Raw genomic sequence first — 9,263 nt, 5'->3', positions numbered from 1 at the left:
AACACCTACTTTGGGGGAGAACCTCAAAAACGTATAGACTATACCCCCTTCCCGAAAATTAATGCTACCGTATGAGTTGTCTACACGTAGCTACGACTCTTGTCTCCCACATAGCCAAATTCAGCTCCGTCACATACCCTCGGTGGAAAGGAAGGGGTACCGAAAAGAGGTACTTTTTTTAACTTTTCAAGACAAAAACACCTATTTTTGGCGCAGATAGAAATCATATATACAAAGAGCCTTTTCCGGTCATATAATTACACGAAATTGATGTATGACAATGACGAGGGTGTCTTCTACTACACGTCAAAATTTCATTTCGATGGGTACTTCAGAGAGGACAGGAGGGGGGGTTGACAAGAGGGGGTTTTCCAACTTTTGCACGTATGAAGAACACGTATTTCTATCGGGTCCTCTGGGACCCTATATCTCCCGAACGGAAGCAGGTATGGACCTGGGAGTTGCAGATTTGGACTCCTGGGCATCGATTACCCCCTGTGACGTCATTTTGATCAAATCCATTTTGGGGAAATTTCGGTAAAAACCGTAAGGGGTACCCCTTATGGTTTTTTTGGGTGAAAATAATTTTTGTCGCAAAGACGGGCAGTGTGTATCTTTTCTGATTGTTCTCGACACGCTGATCACGAATCTGAAGTTAATTTTGGAATTGGGTGTTGTGTGGGGGCATGGGGGGCCAAAAACCATTGGGAGGGGGGCACGACCCCAAGTGGGTGTCTCCAAAAAAGAACGAAATACACCTGTTCTGGTGCTTCTTGGGGTGCTGATGATGAATCTGAGATTATTTTGGCGGTTCGTAGGCGTGGGGAGTGGTGGGGGAATTTAATACCTTCCGGGCGTCCCATGGCGCACGCTACCGAGAGTTTTTTGCTGACTGTTTGTACTTTTCCTCAAAATGACCCCCCTACCACCCCGGAGAAGTGACAAACCTAAAAGTTTTATTCTAATTTTGGAAAGGGGACACCCTAGCGGTGGTACCCTTAAAAGATGGCCGTAATCGGACCACTCCAGTAACCATGGTAACGCTCCAAAGTAGAAGGGTCGTGATTTTCCCGTACATAGTAACACTAATTATTATGACTTTTTCGGATTTTTTTCAAACTGACCCCCCTACCACCCCGGAGAAGAGACCCACCTACAGGTTTCATCCTATTTTAGAAAGGGGACACCCTAGCGGTGGTACCCCGAAAAGATGGCCGTAATCGGACCACCCCAGTAACCATGGTAACGCTCCAGAGTAGAAGAGTCGGGATTTTCCCGTACATAGTAACACTAATTATTATGGCCTTTTCGGTTTTTTTCCAAAATGACCCCCCTACCACCCCGGAGAAGAGACCCACCTACAAGTTTTATTCAAATGTGGGAAGGGGACACACTAGCGGTGACAACCTGAAAATATGGGGGAAATCGGACTGATTCCCATAACCATGGTAACGCTCAAAAGTATAAATGTCGGGATTTCGAAAAAACGTTTATAACTACTACCGGTGAAAAACACCTACTTTGGGGGAGAACCTCAAAAACGTATAGACTATACCCCCTTCCCGAAAATTAATGCTACCGTATGAGTTGTCTACACGTAGCTACGACTCTTGTCTCCCACATAGCCAAATTCAGCCCCGTCACATACCCTCGGTGGAAAGGAAGGGGTACCGAAAAGAGGTACTTTTTTTAACTTTTCAAGACAAAAACACCTATTTTTGGCGCAGATAGAAATCATATATACAAAGAGCCTTTTCCGGTCATATAATTACACGAAATTGATGTATGACAATGACGAGGGTGTCTTCTACTACACGTCAAAATTTCATTTCGATGGGTACTTCAGAGAGGACAGGAGGGGGGGTTGACAAGAGGGGGTTTTCCAACTTTTGCACGTATGAAGAACACGTATTTCTATCGGGTCCTCTGGGACCCTATATCTCCCGAACGGAAGCAGGTATGGACCTGGGAGTTGCAGATTTGGACTCCTGGGCATCGATTACCCCCTGTGACGTCATTTTGACCAAATCCATTTTGGGGCAATTTCGGTAAAAACCGTAAGGGGTACCCCTTATGGTTTTTTTGGGTGAAAATAATTTTTGTCGCAAAGACGGGCAGTGTGTATCTTTTCTGATTGTTCTCGACACGCTGATCACGAATCTGAAGTTAATTTTGGAAGTGGGTGTTGTGTGGGGGCATGGGGGGCCAAAAACCATTGGGAGGGGGGCACGACCCCAAGTGGGTGTCTCCAAAAAAGAACGAAATACACCTGTTCTGGTGCTTCTTGGGGTGCTGATGATGAATCTGAGATTATTTTGGCGGTTCGTAGGCGTGGGGAGTGGTGGGGGAATTTAATACCTTCCGGGCGTCCCATGGCGCACGCTACCGAGAGTTTTTTGCTGACTGTTTGTACTTTTCCTCAAAATGACCCCCTACCACCCCGGAGAAGTGACAAACCTAAAAGTTTTATTCTAATTTTGGAAAGGGGACACCCTAGCGGTGGTACCCTTAAAAGATGGCCGTAATCGGACCACTCCAGTAACCATGGTAACGCTCCAAAGTAGAAGGGTCGTGATTTTCCCGTACATAGTAACACTAATTATTATGACTTTTTCGGATTTTTTTCAAACTGACCCCCCTACCACCCCGGAGAAGAGACCCACCTACAGGTTTCATCCTATTTTAGAAAGGGGACACCCTAGCGGTGGTACCCCGAAAAGATGGCCGTAATCGGACCACCCCAGTAACCATGGTAACGCTCCAGAGTAGAAGAGTCGGGATTTTCCCGTACATAGTAACACTAATTATTATGGCCTTTTCGGTTTTTTTCCAAAATGACCCCCCTACCACCCCGGAGAAGAGACCCACCTACAAGTTTTATTCAAATGTGGGAAGGGGACACACTAGCGGTGACAACCTGAAAATATGGGGGAAATCGGACTGATTCCCATAACCATGGTAACGCTCAAAAGTATAAATGTCGGGATTTCGAAAAAACGTTTATAACTACTACCGGTGAAAAAACACCTACTTTGGGGGAGAACCTCAAAAACGTATAGACTATACCCCCTTCCCGAAAATTAATGCTACCGTATGAGTTGTCTACACGTAGCTACGACTCTTGTCTCCCACATAGCCAAATTCAGCCCCGTCACATACCCTCGGTGGAAAGGAAGGGGTACCGAAAAGAGGTACTTTTTTTAACTTTTCAAGACAAAAACACCTATTTTTGGCGCAGATAGAAATCATATATACAAAGAGCCTTTTCCGGTCATATAATTACACGAAATTGATGTATGACAATGACGAGGGTGTCTTCTACTACACGTCAAAATTTCATTTCGATGGGTACTTCAGAGAGGACAGGAGGGGGGGTTGACAAGAGGGGGTTTTCCAACTTTTGCACGTATGAAGAACACGTATTTCTATCGGGTCCTCTGGGACCCTATATCTCCCGAACGGAAGCAGGTATGGACCTGGGAGTTGCAGATTTGGACTCCTGGGCATCGATTACCCCCTGTGACGTCATTTTGACCAAATCCATTTTGGGGCAATTTCGGTAAAAACCGTAAGGGGTACCCCTTATGGTTTTTTTGGGTGAAAATAATTTTTGTCGCAAAGACGGGCAGTGTGTATCTTTTCTGATTGTTCTCGACACGCTGATCACGAATCTGAAGTTAATTTTGGAAGTGGGTGTTGTGTGGGGGCATGGGGGGCCAAAAACCATTGGGAGGGGGGCACGACCCCAAGTGGGTGTCTCCAAAAAAGAACGAAATACACCTGTTCTGGTGCTTCTTGGGGTGCTGATGATGAATCTGAGATTATTTTGGCGGTTCGTAGGCGTGGGGAGTGGTGGGGGAATTTAATACCTTCCGGGCGTCCCATGGCGCACGCTACCGAGAGTTTTTTGCTGACTGTTTGTACTTTTCCTCAAAATGACCCCCTACCACCCCGGAGAAGTGACAAACCTAAAAGTTTTATTCTAATTTTGGAAAGGGGACACCCTAGCGGTGGTACCCTTAAAAGATGGCCGTAATCGGACCACTCCAGTAACCATGGTAACGCTCCAAAGTAGAAGGGTCGTGATTTTCCCGTACATAGTAACACTAATTATTATGACTTTTTCGGATTTTTTTCAAACTGACCCCCCTACCACCCCGGAGAAGAGACCCACCTACAGGTTTCATCCTATTTTAGAAAGGGGACACCCTAGCGGTGGTACCCCGAAAAGATGGCCGTAATCGGACCACCCCAGTAACCATGGTAACGCTCCAGAGTAGAAGAGTCGGGATTTTCCCGTACATAGTAACACTAATTATTATGACCTATTCGGAGTTTTTCCAAACTGACCCCCCTATCACCCGGAGAAGAGACCCACTCACAAGTTTTATGCAAATGTGGGAAGGGGACACCCTAGCGGTGGTACCCCGAAAAGATGGTCAAAATCGGACCACCCCAGTAACCATGGTAACGCTCGAAAGTAGAAGGGTCGTGATTTTCCCGTACATAGTAACACTGATTATTTTGACTTTTTCGGATTTTTTCCAAAATGACCCCCCCCACCACCCCGGAGGAGGGACGCACCTACAAGTTTATTTTATTTTGGAAAGGGGAAACCCTAGCGGTGATAACCTGAAAATATGGGGGAAATCGGACTGATTCCCATAACCATGGTAACGCTCAAAAATATAAATGTCGGGATTTCGAAAAAACGTTTATAACTACTACCGGTGAAAAACACCTACTTTGGGGGGGACCTCAAAAACGTATAGACTATACCCCCTTCCCGAAAATTAATGCTACCGTATGAGTTGTCTACACGTAGCTACGGCTCTCTTCTCCCACATAACCAAAATTCAGCCCCGTCACATACCCTCGGTGGAAAGGAAGGGGTACCGAAAATAGGTATTTTTTTTAACTTTTCAAGACAAAAACACCTATTTTTGGCGCAGATAGAAATCATATATACAAAGAGCCTTTTCCGGTCATATAATTACACGAAATTGATGTATGACAATGACGAGGGTGTCTTCTACTACACGTCAAAATTTCATTTCGATGGGTACTTCAGAGAGGACAGGAGGGGGGTTGACAAGAGGGGGTTTTCCAACTTTTGCACGTATGAAGAACACGTATTTCTATCGAGTCCTCTGGGACCCTATATCTCCCGAACGGAAGCAGGTATGGACCTGGGAGTTGCAGATTTGGACTCCTGGGCATCGATTACCCCCTGTGACGTCATTTTGACCAAATCCATTTTGGGGCAATTTCGGTAAAAACCGTAAGGGGTACCCCTTATGGTTTTTTTGGGTGAAAATAATTTTTGTCGCAAAGACGGGCAGTGTGTATCTTTTCTGATTGTTCTCGACACGCTGATCACGAATCTGAAGTTAATTTTGGAAGTGGGTGTTGTGTGGGGGCATGGGGGGCCAAAAACCATTGGGAGGGGGGCACGACCCCAAGTGGGTGTCTCCAAAAAAGAACGAAATACACCTGTTCTGGTCCTTCTTGGGGTGCTGATGATGAATCTGAGATTATTTTGGCGGTTCGTAGGCGTGGGGAGTGGTGGGGGAATTTAATACCTTCCGGGCGTCCCATGGCGCACGCTACCGAGAGTTTTTTGCTGACTGTTTGTACTTTTCCTCAAAATGACCCCCTACCACCCCGGAGAAGTGACAAACCTAAAAGTTTTATTCTAATTTTGGAAAGGGGACACCCTAGCGGTGGTACCCTTAAAAGATGGCCGTAATCGGACCACTCCAGTAACCATGGTAACGCTCCAAAGTAGAAGGGTCGTGATTTTCCCGTACATAGTAACACTAATTATTATGACTTTTTCGGATTTTTTTCAAACTGACCCCCCTACCACCCCGGAGAAGAGACCCACCTACAGGTTTCATCCTATTTTAGAAAGGGGACACCCTAGCGGTGGTACCCCGAAAAGATGGCCGTAATCGGACCACCCCAGTAACCATGGTAACGCTCCAGAGTAGAAGAGTCGGGATTTTCCCGTACATAGTAACACTAATTATTATGACCTATTCGGATTTTTTCCAAACTGACCCCCCTATCACCCGGAGAAGAGACCCACTCACAAGTTTTATTCAAATGTGGGAAGGGGACACCCTAGCGGTGGTACCCCGAAAAGATGGTCAAAATCGGACCACCCCAGTAACCATGGTAACGCTCGAAAGTAGAAGGGTCGTGATTTTCCCGTACATAGTAACACTGATTATTTTGACTTTTTCGGATTTTTTCCAAAATGACCCCCCCACCACCCCGGAGGAGGGACGCACCTACAAGTTTATTTTATTTTGGAAAGGGGAAACCCTAGCGGTGATAACCTGAAAATATGGGGGAAATCGGACTGATTCCCATAACCATGGTAACGCTCAAAAGTATAAATGTCGGGATTTCGAAAAAACGTTTATAACTACTACCGGTGAAAAACACCTACTTTGGGGGGGACCTCAAAAACGTATAGACTATACCCCCTTCCCGAAAATTAATGCTACCGTATGAGTTGTCTACACGTAGCTACGACTCTCTTCTCCCACATAACCAAAATTCAGCCCCGTCACATACCCTCGGTGGAAAGGAAGGGGTACCGAAAATAGGTATTTTTTTTAACTTTTCAAGACAAAAACACCTATTTTTGGCGCAGATAGAAATCATATATACAAAGAGCCTTTTCCGGTCATATAATTACACGAAATTGATGTATGACAATGACGAGGGTGTCTTCTACTACACGTCAAAATTTCATTTCGATGGGTACTTCAGAGAGGACAGGAGGGGGGGTTGACAAGAGGGGGTTTTCCAACTTTTGCTCGTATGAAGAACACGTATTTCTATCGGGTCCTCTGGGACCCTATATCTCCCGAACGGAAGCAGGTATGGACCTGGGAGTTGCAGATTTGGACTCCTGGGCATCGATTACCCCCTGTGACGTCATTTTGACCAAATCCATTTTGGGGCAATTTCGGTAAAAACCGTAAGGGGTACCCCTTATGGTTTTTTTGGGTGAAAATAATTTTTGTCGCAAAGACGGGCAGTGTGTATCTTTTCTGATTGTTCTCGACACGCTGATCACGAATCTGAAGTTAATTTTGGAAGTGGGTGTTGTGTGGGGGCATGGGGGGCCAAAAACCATTGGGAGGGGGGCACGACCCCAAGTGGGTGTCTCCAAAAAAGAACGAAATACACCTGTTCTGGTCCTTCTTGGGGTGCTGATGATGAATCTGAGATTATTTTGGCGGTTCGTAGGCGTGGGGAGTGGTGGGGGAATTTAATACCTTCCGGGCGTCCCATGGCGCACGCTACCGAGAGTTTTTTGCTGACTGTTTGTACTTTTCCTCAAAATGACCCCCTACCACCCCGGAGAAGTGACAAACCTAAAAGTTTTATTCTAATTTTGGAAAGGGGACACCCTAGCGGTGGTACCCTTAAAAGATGGCCGTAATCGGACCACTCCAGTAACCATGGTAACGCTCCAAAGTAGAAGGGTCGTGATTTTCCCGTACATAGTAACACTAATTATTATGACTTTTTCGGATTTTTTTCAAACTGACCCCCCTACCACCCCGGAGAAGAGACCCACCTACAGGTTTCATCCTATTTTAGAAAGGGGACACCCTAGCGGTGGTACCCCGAAAAGATGGCCGTAATCGGACCACCCCAGTAACCATGGTAACGCTCCAGAGTAGAAGAGTCGGGATTTTCCCGTACATAGTAACACTAATTATTATGACCTATTCGGATTTTTTCCAAACTGACCCCCCTATCACCCGGAGAAGAGACCCACTCACAAGTTTTATTCAAATGTGGGAAGGGGACACCCTAGCGGTGGTACCCCGAAAAGATGGTCAAAATCGGACCACCCCAGTAACCATGGTAACGCTCGAAAGTAGAAGGGTCGTGATTTTCCCGTACATAGTAACACTGATTATTTTGACTTTTTCGGATTTTTTCCAAAATGACCCCCCCACCACCCCGGAGGAGGGACGCACCTACAAGTTTATTTTATTTTGGAAAGGGGAAACCCTAGCGGTGATAACCTGAAAATATGGGGGAAATCGGACTGATTCCCATAACCATGGTAACGCTCAAAAGTATAAATGTCGGGATTTCGAAAAAACGTTTATAACTACTACCGGTGAAAAACACCTACTTTGGGGGGGACCTCAAAAACGTATAGACTATACCCCCTTCCCGAAAATTAATGCTACCGTATGAGTTGTCTACACGTAGCTACGACTCTCTTCTCCCACATAACCAAAATTCAGCCCCGTCACATACCCTCGGTGGAAAGGAAGGGGTACCGAAAATAGGTATTTTTTTTAACTTTTCAAGACAAAAACACCTATTTTTGGCGCAGATAGAAATCATATATACAAAGAGCCTTTTCCGGTCATATAATTACACGAAATTGATGTATGACAATGACGAGGGTGTCTTCTACTACACGTCAAAATTTCATTTCGATGGGTACTTCAGAGAGGACAGGAGGGGGGGTTGACAAGAGGGGGTTTTCCAACTTTTGCTCGTATGAAGAACACGTATTTCTATCGGGTCCTCTGGGACCCTATATCTCCCGAACGGAAGCAGGTATGGACCTGGGAGTTGCAGATTTGGACTCCTGGGCATCGATTACCCCCTGTGACGTCATTTTGACCAAATCCATTTTGGGGCAATTTCGGTAAAAACCGTAAGGGGTACCCCTTATGGTTTTTTTGGGTGAAAATAATTTTTGTCGCAAAGACGGGCAGTGTGTATCTTTTCTGATTGTTCTCGACACGCTGATCACGAATCTGAAGTTAATTTTGGAAGTGGGTGTTGTGTGGGGGCATGGGGGGCCAAAAACCATTGGGAGGGGGGCACGACCCCAAGTGGGTGTCTCCAAAAAAGAACGAAATACACCTGTTCTGGTGCTTCTTGGGGTGCTGATGATGAATCTGAGATTATTTTGGCGGTTCGTAGGCGTGGGGAGTGGTGGGGGAATTTAATACCTTCCGGGCGTCCCATGGCGCACGCTACCGAGAGTTTTTTGCTGACTGTTTGTACTTTTCCTCAAAATGACCCCCTACCACCCCGGATAAGTGACAAACCTACAAGTTTCATCATATTTTGGAAAGGGGACACCCTAGCGGTGGTACCCTCAAAAGAGGGCCGTAATCGGACCACCCCAGTAACCATGGTAACGCTCAAGAGTAGAAGGGACGGGATTTTCCCGTACATAGTAACACTAAGTAACACTAATTATT

This window comes from Apostichopus japonicus, chromosome 7, assembly GCF_037975245.1.
Source record: "Apostichopus japonicus isolate 1M-3 chromosome 7, ASM3797524v1, whole genome shotgun sequence".
Taxonomy (NCBI): domain Eukaryota; kingdom Metazoa; phylum Echinodermata; class Holothuroidea; order Aspidochirotida; family Stichopodidae; genus Apostichopus; species Apostichopus japonicus.
Note: the sequence above shows the minus strand (reverse complement) of the source record.